General features: G+C 41.4%; 1 long non-coding RNA gene across 1 annotated transcript; it reads left to right on the top strand.

Moving 5' to 3' along the window:
* The first annotated feature begins 553 nt into the window (after positions 1-553).
* LOC128114349 (uncharacterized) lies at positions 554-9,823 on the top strand. Its single transcript, XR_008219749.1, has 3 exons — positions 554-772; positions 8,317-8,428; positions 8,787-9,823. It is a non-coding gene; the product is annotated as an uncharacterized LOC128114349 (long non-coding RNA).
* The last annotated feature ends 275 nt before the right edge of the window (positions 9,824-10,098 follow it).

Below are 10,098 nucleotides of genomic sequence, written 5' to 3'. Positions count from 1 at the left end.
CCTTTGTTCCTGGAGTGCCCTGACTTGATGGTGCTTGTGGTTTTTTGGTCAGGAGAGTTGTCTCTTCATACCCAGGGGCTCAGCTCTTCCTAGGTAGGAGTAGACGAAGACGGCACTAAGTCGCCGGAGCCTGCCGTACCTTGTCTGACTAGAGTCTCCTTACACACTGGGACAGAAAACTTCCCGCCTTTGCGGTTCTTTGTTTCAGGATAAAATAGCCTAGCTAGGAAGCTGCAAGGTTGAGAAGTTGTTAAGCATACACACACAGTCACACCAAACCAGATTTGCTGATAAGGGGAGAATGGGAAGGCCTGAAGCAGAGGGAGCGTTTCAAGGTCACAGGCAAGGAGGGGCCTGCAGTGGTGGCTATGGAAAAGATGAATAGACAACAGTTGAATGCATTATTTAGTGTGTTCCACATCGCAAAGCCAAGAATGGTTCCTTCGCACCAGAAGATTTGATGTATCAGGCTGGCTGGCTCCGCAGAGGCCGCCCCCAGTCTCCTCCTGACTTCATGGAGACATGGTTGTCTAGGTGACAACTGTCAGGCAAGAAGCTGCAAGCTGAAGAATAAAATCGCCTTAGCTAATAGAGCGGCATGCTATTATGTACCTGAAGGTTTAACTGCTATATTAGCCTGAAAGAATCATTTGGAGGGGCGAAAGGAGTTCGCTTTTCCCTGGGCTACATCAGTGAATTCAATTTCTATTGAAGAGAGACTAGCATTTTAAAAACCACTGTGTGTGGAGCTTCGAGTCCTTTTCTTCTTTCGGTGAGAAATGATTTAATAATGAACTTACAACTGCAGGGCCTCTAGTCAGCTCCTTGGAGCCCTGGAAGAGGGAAAAGGCAGTGTGCAAGGGCCAGGGGCTGGCAGGCTCCAGCCTGTTCTGTCCTTGTTCAGGCCTGGGCTCTGTGACTGAGGTTACTCCGGAGCAACTTGGTTGAGACACGTGTAGAGTCTGAGTGATAATTTTCCTCCCTCACAAGATTGCCGGGTGTCTCTAATTAACGGTTGTGAATTCCTTAGATGGGGTTGTTATCAGATGGAAAGGGGCTAATTGTACCGGTCACAATAGTTAACCTCTTCCAGAAGGAAGGGTGTGTGTGTGTGTGTGTGTGTGTGTGTGTGTGTGTGTGTGTGTGTGTGCACAAATGTGCAAGAGCGTGCCTTCGTTCTTTCTGCAAATGAGGCAGAAAAGCTTGAGAATCATTGAAATTCTCTGGCATCAGGACACCAGAAAATGAAAGACTGTATTCACTGAGACTTTTTCAGCAAGCCAAGTGGCCAGCATTTACTGGACTCTTTCTAGCGCTCATCCCTTTACACGTTTCATCACGTTTAACCCTTAGTGTTCCTGAGTCTTAAGTGGGATAATTATTAGCCTTGGTCTACCGATGAGAACATGAAGGTTGAGTTAAGGATACTTGCATGAGATGGCACGTTATTTTTATGAGTGAGTAAAAGTGTTTTAGATTAGACATGTCCAACCGTTGAGCACAGAGTGGGAAAGGTAGCACCTCCTGCATTCAAAGGCAAGCAGTGGAAGCTCTTGTGCTATGACCCAGACGACTTGGCCAGAACCGTCACTCTCTGGCCATCAGAACAACCTGCTTTACCTTCTGCTCCAATTCCTGGGTCTGCCCTCTGTTTCCACTGATCCCTTCTTTGAACTATAAACAATATCCGCCCTGTTTCCTTGTGACTCAAGCAGCTTAACTCCACATTGCCTACGCACCTTCAGAGGCAACTCTCCAAAGACACATGTTAGTCTTCTTACCATGTTCTGGAAGGTGCTGGGGTCTGAAGTGACAGTGGTAGGTGATGTGAAAATGCTCCTATCGAGAAATTTGGTCTGGAAAGGGAATGACATCAACACAATATAATCAAAACTATAAGGAGAGTAATAATAACTATTTTGAAGTCCTTCTCATGTGCCGAGCCTACTGCTGAGTGCTGGAAGCAAGTTCATGAAGAAAGGGCTGTGATTATTTCTGTTCTAGAGAGGAAAAAGCTAACATATAGGAGGTCAGAGCACCTGCCCACAGGTGTACAAGTAGGAAATTGCAGAGCAGGAGTTGAACTGAAGCAATATGGCTCTAGTTTCAGTTCCAATGATGTTACTAACCACTATGCTCTATTGCCTGTATAGAGACCAAGAAAATATACTGAAAGTCCAGATGAAGGGTCTTAAGGTCCTTTCTAAGTAGAATGTTTCACAGGACTTGAGAGAAAGACATAAGAAGAGAGGGCTGGGAGTTTTGTAACCAGAACATTCAAAATGCAGTCTACCTACCAGGCCCCTGATTTGGACCTTTTGGCATATTTAAGCTTACACAACCAATGACTCTAAAGCTTCCTGGCTTAGAGGGACACTGGTTATTACTGAGCATCTTTCATGGTTTCTATAATCTGGGGATTAAGGAGTGGCCCAGTTTGGTGTTTGTTTTGTGACTTCGATGCTCACGTGAGATTTCACTTACATGTCAGCTGTGGTTATAGTCATCCAATTTGATATATTCACAAGGTTGGCAAGTTGGTGCTCACTATTGGCCTGGGCTAAGTTTTTCATAATGTGGACTTCATTCTGCAGGTCTGTTTGAGTGTCCTCATAATATGGCAGCTGGCTCAGCTAGCTAAGGTCCAAGAGACCAAAGATAGAATTTTTATGCCTTAAATGGAAGTAATGCCTCTTAGGATCCTCCTTGTTTCCTAGCTTCTCTGGAGCTGTGGTTATCCTTTGCTTTACATCTAGTATCCACTTATGAGTGAGTACATACCATATTTGTTTTTCTGACTCTGGGTTACCTCACTCAGGGTGATATTTTCTAGTTCCACCCATTTGCATGCAAATTTCATGATGTCATTGTTTTTTTACGACCGAGTAATACTCCATTGTGTAAATGTACCACATTTTCTTTATCCATTCTTCGGTTGAGGGGCATCTAGGTTGTTTCCAAGTTCTGGCTATTATGAATAATGCTGCTATGAACATAGTTGAACAAGTGTCCTTGTGGTATGATTGAGCATCCCTTGGGTATATGCCCAAGAGACACATGGATAGCCTTGGGAAGGGGAAACAGAGGAGATCTCCATGAATAAACTGGTGATGGGGAGCAATAGAAGTGAGGGGATGGGGGATGAGGACATGAGGGAACAGGATGGTCAAGTTGGGGGTGGGATGGAGTGGGAGAGCAATATAAGAGATATCTTGATAGAAGGAGACATTATGGGGTTAGGGAGAAACCTGGTGCTAGGAAAATTCCCAGGAATCCACAAGAATGACCACAGATTAGACTACTAGCAATAGTGGAGAGGGTGCCTGAATTGGCCTACCCTGGTAATCAGATTGGTGAATGCCCCAACTATCATCATAAGCCTTCACCCAGTAACTGATGGAAGCAGATGCAGAGATCCACAACCAAACACCAGGCCGAGCTCCTGAAGTCCAGTTGAAAAGATGGAACAGAGATTATATGAACAAATGGGGCCAAGATCATGATGGGGAAATCTACAGAGACAACTGAACCAAGCTTGTAGGAACTCGTGAACTTTAGACCAACAGCTGTGGAACCTGCATGGGACCAGACTAGGCCCTCTGCATATGGGAGACAGTTGTGTAGCTTGGTCTGTTTGAGGGGCCCCTGGCAGTGTGATCAGGATCTATCCCTGGTTCATGAGCTGGCTTTCTGGATCCCATTACCTATGGTCAGACACTCTGCTCACCCTTGATTCACAAGGGAGGGGCTTAGTCAACTGAATGTACCAGGCTTAGCTGTCCCCCATAGGAGAATTTACTCTGTTGGAGGAGGCGATGGGGGGTAGGTCAGTGTGGGGAGGCTGAGGGGAAGTGAGAGGAGGGATGAAAGGGGCATCTGTGATTGGCATGTAAAATGAATAAAAAAAATTTAAATAAAAAATGGAAGTAATGCACTGTCATGACTTCTACATTCTACTGGACAGACACACCAAATTCTAATTTAATCTGTGCTCAAAATAAACTACATAGCTTTTCCTTGGGTTTATTGTTTCAAGTGGTAGCATCCAGGGTCTTAATAGTTTATGAAGTGATGTACACCTGGAGCTGGAAGAATGCCTGACATGTAAGCATGAGGACCCGAATCCACATTACTAATACCCATGTAAAAAGCCAGAGTGGCTACATACATCTCTAACCCCAATGCTGGGGGTAGGCAAAGACAGGAGGATCATTTGAACTTCCTGCCAGCAGGCCTAGTTCCAAGTTCAGTGAGATACTGTGTCTCAAAGGACTAAGGTAGAGATTGGCAGCATCTGGTGGTTTGAATGAGAATGGCTGCTGAAGGCTCGTATGTTTGAATGCTTGGGCTCCAGTTGGTGGTTGTTTGGGGAGGATTAGGAGGTGAAGCCTTGCTGAAGGAAGTATGTCACTGGAGCAGGCTTAGAGGTTTCAAAATACTCAAGGCAGTTTGAGTTTGCTGTCTGCTTCCCACTCGTAGATCAAGGTGTGAGCTCTCAGCTGCCATACCTAATCTGCCTACCTCCATGCCCTGGCCCCACCATCATGGACTCTAACCCTCTGAACTGTAAGACCAATTACACTCTTCCTTTTATAAGTTGTCTTGGTTATGGTGTTTTATCGCAGCAATAGAAAAGTAACTAATACATGGCAGTGACACTCAACAACTTCCTTTGGTTTCTGCATGTGTGGGCATGGTTGAACATATCCATACACACATGTGAATACACCACAAAATGAATTACATATACACACAGGTACACATGCATACACACACACACACACACACACACACACACACACACACACACACACACGTACACACACGAGATGGTATGTTTGATATCTTAGAAGTTTTATGGCTCTATACCAAACGGTAGTTTTGAGAAGGAGGTGATAAGTAAGGAAGAGAAGTTGAAACTGGGGAGAACTTTGAGTCTCTTGGTGTTGAAATCAAAGTACCAAAAACCTTGGAGATCGTTGGCCAGGCACATGTCCTATTCTGGGAATCATATGGATACAAAATACATTCAACTAGAGTTTCTGGCTTATGAGTAGGCCTGTTGATCACATGCAGAAGGAAGCTACCAGCATCATTTTTAGCAGATGAGCTCTGCTGTGTGCATATGGACTATCAAAGACGGTGATAAATAAAGTAGATTTTCAATGACAATTTAATATGTTTTAGTGGAAATAACTATGGATTTTAAAAACTCAATATTTTATGGCATCTTAATTTGTACCTTGCTAGAAACTGACAGAAAATGATAAACCAAAACTACCTGGCCCCTGATCCTGGTGTTTATAGGAATCAGATATTAATCAAATAATAGTACAAATTAATACATAATCACAAATTGATATAAGTACCATAAAGGAAAGGATGTAGCATCAAGACAGTAAAAACTGGAAGCCATGATAAAGTGGTGCTTTAATTGAGATCTGAAAGCTGAATATGTTTAAAACACAAACAAAAGGCAGCATATTCAAAGTAGAGAGAAGAGCATGCAAACCATGTTTTTTTTGTAGCAGAAAGAACCCTGTGAGGCTGAAGCAGAGGAAGCAAGAGTGAGTACAGTGTGAGAGGAGAGTAGACAGCTTTCCACGGACAAGACCATGCAGGCCCCTGTAGCCATGTTAAATATGTTAGTCATCATTTTTGAACAAGGAAAGGTCTTAGGACGGTTTTAGAGATAACACAGCCACATGAGCAGACTGGTGATTTGAAAACATCCACATCATACACATGGATGCCAGATTAGAACAGGAAAAGACTCCAAGCAGGAAGCTGACTTAGGTAGGAGGGGTATTCAGAAGGGAACTATTGCTTTGGACCACAGCAGCAGGATCTCAGGCAGCAGGTAAAGGCATGAGAGGAAACTCGTGAGAGGAAACTCGGGGTTTTAAAAGGCAAGGGGGAGAAAATGATGTGTGAACGACAATTTGGGCAGAGAATATAGGAATTTGGTTTTGAAGGTAGCATCTCAAACTAGCATGGGGAATTATGGACTGATTAGTAAGTATGTTGAGACAACTGGTTAGCCATCTGGATAAAACATAAATGAATCTAGCCATCATATCATAAAGTTGAAAAACATCAAAATTTGATCCAAAATTCAAATGCCAAAAGATGAAATCTTAAAAATAACATGGGAAATTTCCTGTACTGCTTTGGAGTAAGTGGGCCTTTTTAAGTATGACTTGTATGACTTGAAGTTCAGAACCAAGAAAAGAAAGGCTTGGTAAGTTTAACTACATAAAAATCAGAGTAGACATTTTTGCATAAAAAGTACACTTAATAAAGTAAAACAACAACAAGTAAATAAATGATAAACTAGAAGAAAAGTTGCCACTCCCACCACAAATCACTATAAAGGAACAATGACCTAATTTACAAATAGACAAAGGCCATAAAAGAATAATTTATAGATAAAGTACAAATGACTCTAAAGGTTCTGAATAGGATGCTCAACTGTACTCATAACGTGAGAAATGTGAACTAAATATGCCAATATGTCATCTGTTTTACCTATCAGATTTACAAAACTGCTCACTATCTAGTGGTGAAAGTAGAAAACATAGGCACACTTACATCTTAACTGTGAGAGTATGGATTTGGTATGACACCTCAGGGTAGAAAATTTGTCAATATTCATCAAAATTACAAGTGTTCATTTTATTTTGCCCAGATATTTAATTTTAGGATTTTGTTTGTAGAAATAGTTGCCTTCCTATGAAACAATGTACACATGATGCTATTCATTGCAGCAGGATTAGAAATAGCATAAGATTGAGAATAATCCAAGAGAAGCCTGGCTAAATAAATTATAATATATCTTTTCAGTCTATATAAAATAAATGAGAGAGATCTCCATCTACTGATATGGAAAGATACTTTAAAATGAAAGAAACAACGGACACTTATGTTCTTTTTACTGTTTTAGGGAGTAGAATTGACACTCATATTTATTTATATATGTTTAAAGAATTTAGGGGAGGATTGTATGCTATACATTTTTCACATTTTAACAGATGTGATGTAGGGATATCTTCCATTGTATGGAACTATAGAAAGATAATTATCCATATTATTTTCTTTCTTGGTGGTATATAGAATAATGATGATTTTCAAAATTGATGACATCTTAGATAAGATGGAATGCTACCTACTATGAAGGGAGACCATGGAAGGGATGAGGAGGAGTCTTTTTCTTTATGTGCCTTATGATGGTTTGCATTTAAGCCATGTAAACTTATTTTCCCCTCCAAATTGAATATTTAATAGTATTTTAAAAATAAGATAGTAGTATTTGTAAAATAATCTGTGTATCTATCTATCTATCTATCTATCTATCTATCTATCTATCTATCTATCCCTATCTATCTATCTATCTATCTATCTATCTATCTATCTATCTATCTATCTATCTATCTTTATACATATCTATCTATCTATCTATCTATCTATCTGTCTGTCTGTCTGTCTGTCTGCCTGCCTATCTGTCTGTCTATCTATGTCCTATCTGTCTGTCTATCATCTATCGACAGTAGATTAGTTCCTAGTGTCCATACCCTCTTGTAGTGATGTTCTAAGAGACTCACTCCTACATGATTAAAATGTAACATGAACTGGCCTGTACTTGGTGCATGGTAGTTGATGAGACATCGGTGGTCTGTGCAAACCACAGTCTTCCTGGAGAGCTGTGGGCTCCTTACCACACCATACTTAGTTTGGCCAGCAGACAGGACGTGTTGTTTTTCTAGTTCTGGATAGAGCAACTTTAGTCTGTGAAGTAGAAAGACATTGCATCATCATAGAGATTTGTGAGAAGTGGAAGCCTACTGTCAAGTTGCCTTCTGTAACCTAGTACATATTCTCTCAGGTCTAGAATAAAAAACCCAGATGCTTAGGAAAGCACAGAACTGAACTAGGCCCTTGCTCTTTACCATTTTCTCTGCTCAAAAGAAGAAAAGAGACAAGCTCTGAATCAGCTAAGCCTCTATTTTAGTGTTAACAAAAATACTAGCCTTCTTTTCCACCCCCCAAAACCGTCATTAGCCTCCTATGGGTTAAACTGAGTTTCTAGGTGCTACTTTTGGATTTTAACTTTCCCCCAAAGTTCACATGTTAAAGGGATGCTATCATTTAAATCTTGTGTTCCCCTAAAGGTTCATGGATTAAAGGTTTGGTCCTTGACTGGTACTTGTCAGAGGTGGTAAGAACTCTAGGGTCTGCTGAGTGCTTTTAGGCCATTGGAAGTGTGCTTTAGAAGGGGTCTACTTGGTCCTGATCTTCCTCTCTCTTATTCACTTCCAGACCTCCTTAAGATGTGCAGATTTTTCCTGCCACACACCCAGCTTCAAGTGCTTCCTTGCTACAGACCTTAAAGCAACAGGAAAATTGATCACAGACTGGACATTTTAAAACTGTGAGTCAAAATAACCCTTTCTGTTTCCTTCAGGGATTTATTGTAGTAACAGAAAGCTGCCATGCTAGATATGATGTCAACAATAAGCAGTGTAACCCATGCTACAGGAAGGGTCTGATGTAGTATTCTGAATTATGTTCCAAGTGCTTTCTAATGTAAAGTAGAACGGGGAAAAATACTTGCAGCTCTATGTTTTAGTGAACGGAAATATCTGTAATATCCTGGAATACCTAGGCTAGAGCTAAAGAATCAGTAGTATAGCACTGGATGATTTCTGATTGTTTGTTTGGTGGCTTTTTCTCTCAGTTTTCCTATGTGAAAAATAGATGCAATTATCCATTCTGTTCTTTCTTTAAAGGGCTGCCATGAGAAGAAATGACAGAGTGTTTCTGAAGACAATTCAACAGATCTGGCAAAGTGCTATGGACGTAAGCAAGGCTCCACTTTGCCTTCATTGAAAGTAGAGTCAGCATTGGTGTTGAGACTATTTGCCAGAGAGTAGCCATGCCTCAGCCAGAGGCCTTTTCCCAACTTCATCGTGTGAGAGTTAGGAAACATTTTGAACAATGTCAGTTGGAAGAATGGAGAGTGTAGGCCCGTCATCCGATGAGGAAATAGTGACACTCAAATGCCCTTTGCAAAGTACCATTATACTGTTCATGCCTCAGCATCCCCCAACTGTCCTTTAGGTAGCTAACAGCATCATCATTCACATAGGGAATCTAAAGTCTGTCGCTGAGCTCTGACTCCAAAACATATGCTGTTTCCTTGTTCTCTCCTACACCTTCTCTTCTATTCTCTGACTTGGTCTCAATAATGTTTTTCAGAAACCTTAGAAATCTGGGGCTCTGGGCCACTAAGGTAGACCATAGACAGAAAGAAGAAGCAGAGAGTGAATGTGGGTACATTTTCTACCTCTAACATAGGCTATTAGCACATGTATACTAGGACATATGGTGACCATCTGGAACTGAAGCTACTTACGTCACTGCTGAAATTCCTACCAATAATGCAGTCAGTTTTGGAAGAATTGTAATGCTCTAGTCCCCTAAAAGCTTGACTTCTAAGAGAATGCCCTTGGCAAAGCATGATTAAGAGCAGCAGTATATTTGTTGGCACACAAAATGAAATGTCAGTTGATATATGGGGCCATGATACTCCTTGACCTTAATTGTCTTCTGGAACATTGTGTCCTAATCCTCCCATGGATGTCACTGTTAATGAGCTGGCCATGCAAGCTTATACAAACAAAAAGGACATCCCACAAAGGGATCAAAGACATTTCCATCAATCAGGTGCCCCAAAGGAAGAGCCAGATAAACAGTTCCAGCTGGTGATAAGTAGAGATAGACCAGGGATAAACCAACTACAGTACATGGTGAAATCTGGCTCCTGACCTGCTCTTATAAATAAAGTTTTACTGAAACATAGCCATGCTTGTTTGTTCGTGTATTGTTTGCTTTTTCCTACCACTGTAAATGGAGTGGTCATGGCACAAACTGTATGGGCTGCAGAGCTAAAATATTCAGGATATTATTATCTAGCTTTTTAAAAAACAAGTTTGCTGACCTCTGCACTAGACAATGTATGTGCAGATAAGCTTGGTCCTGTGAACACTGATAAAAGCCTTGGCCGTGTCCTTTGCTAGTGAGACACAGGGCGGAGTGGGG

This window comes from Peromyscus californicus, unplaced genomic scaffold, assembly GCF_007827085.1.
Source record: "Peromyscus californicus insignis strain IS unplaced genomic scaffold, ASM782708v3 Scaffold_10__1_contigs__length_136768540, whole genome shotgun sequence".
NCBI classification, from domain to species: Eukaryota; Metazoa; Chordata; class Mammalia; order Rodentia; family Cricetidae; genus Peromyscus; species Peromyscus californicus.
Note: the sequence above shows the minus strand (reverse complement) of the source record. Positions and strands in the feature narration are given on the sequence as shown.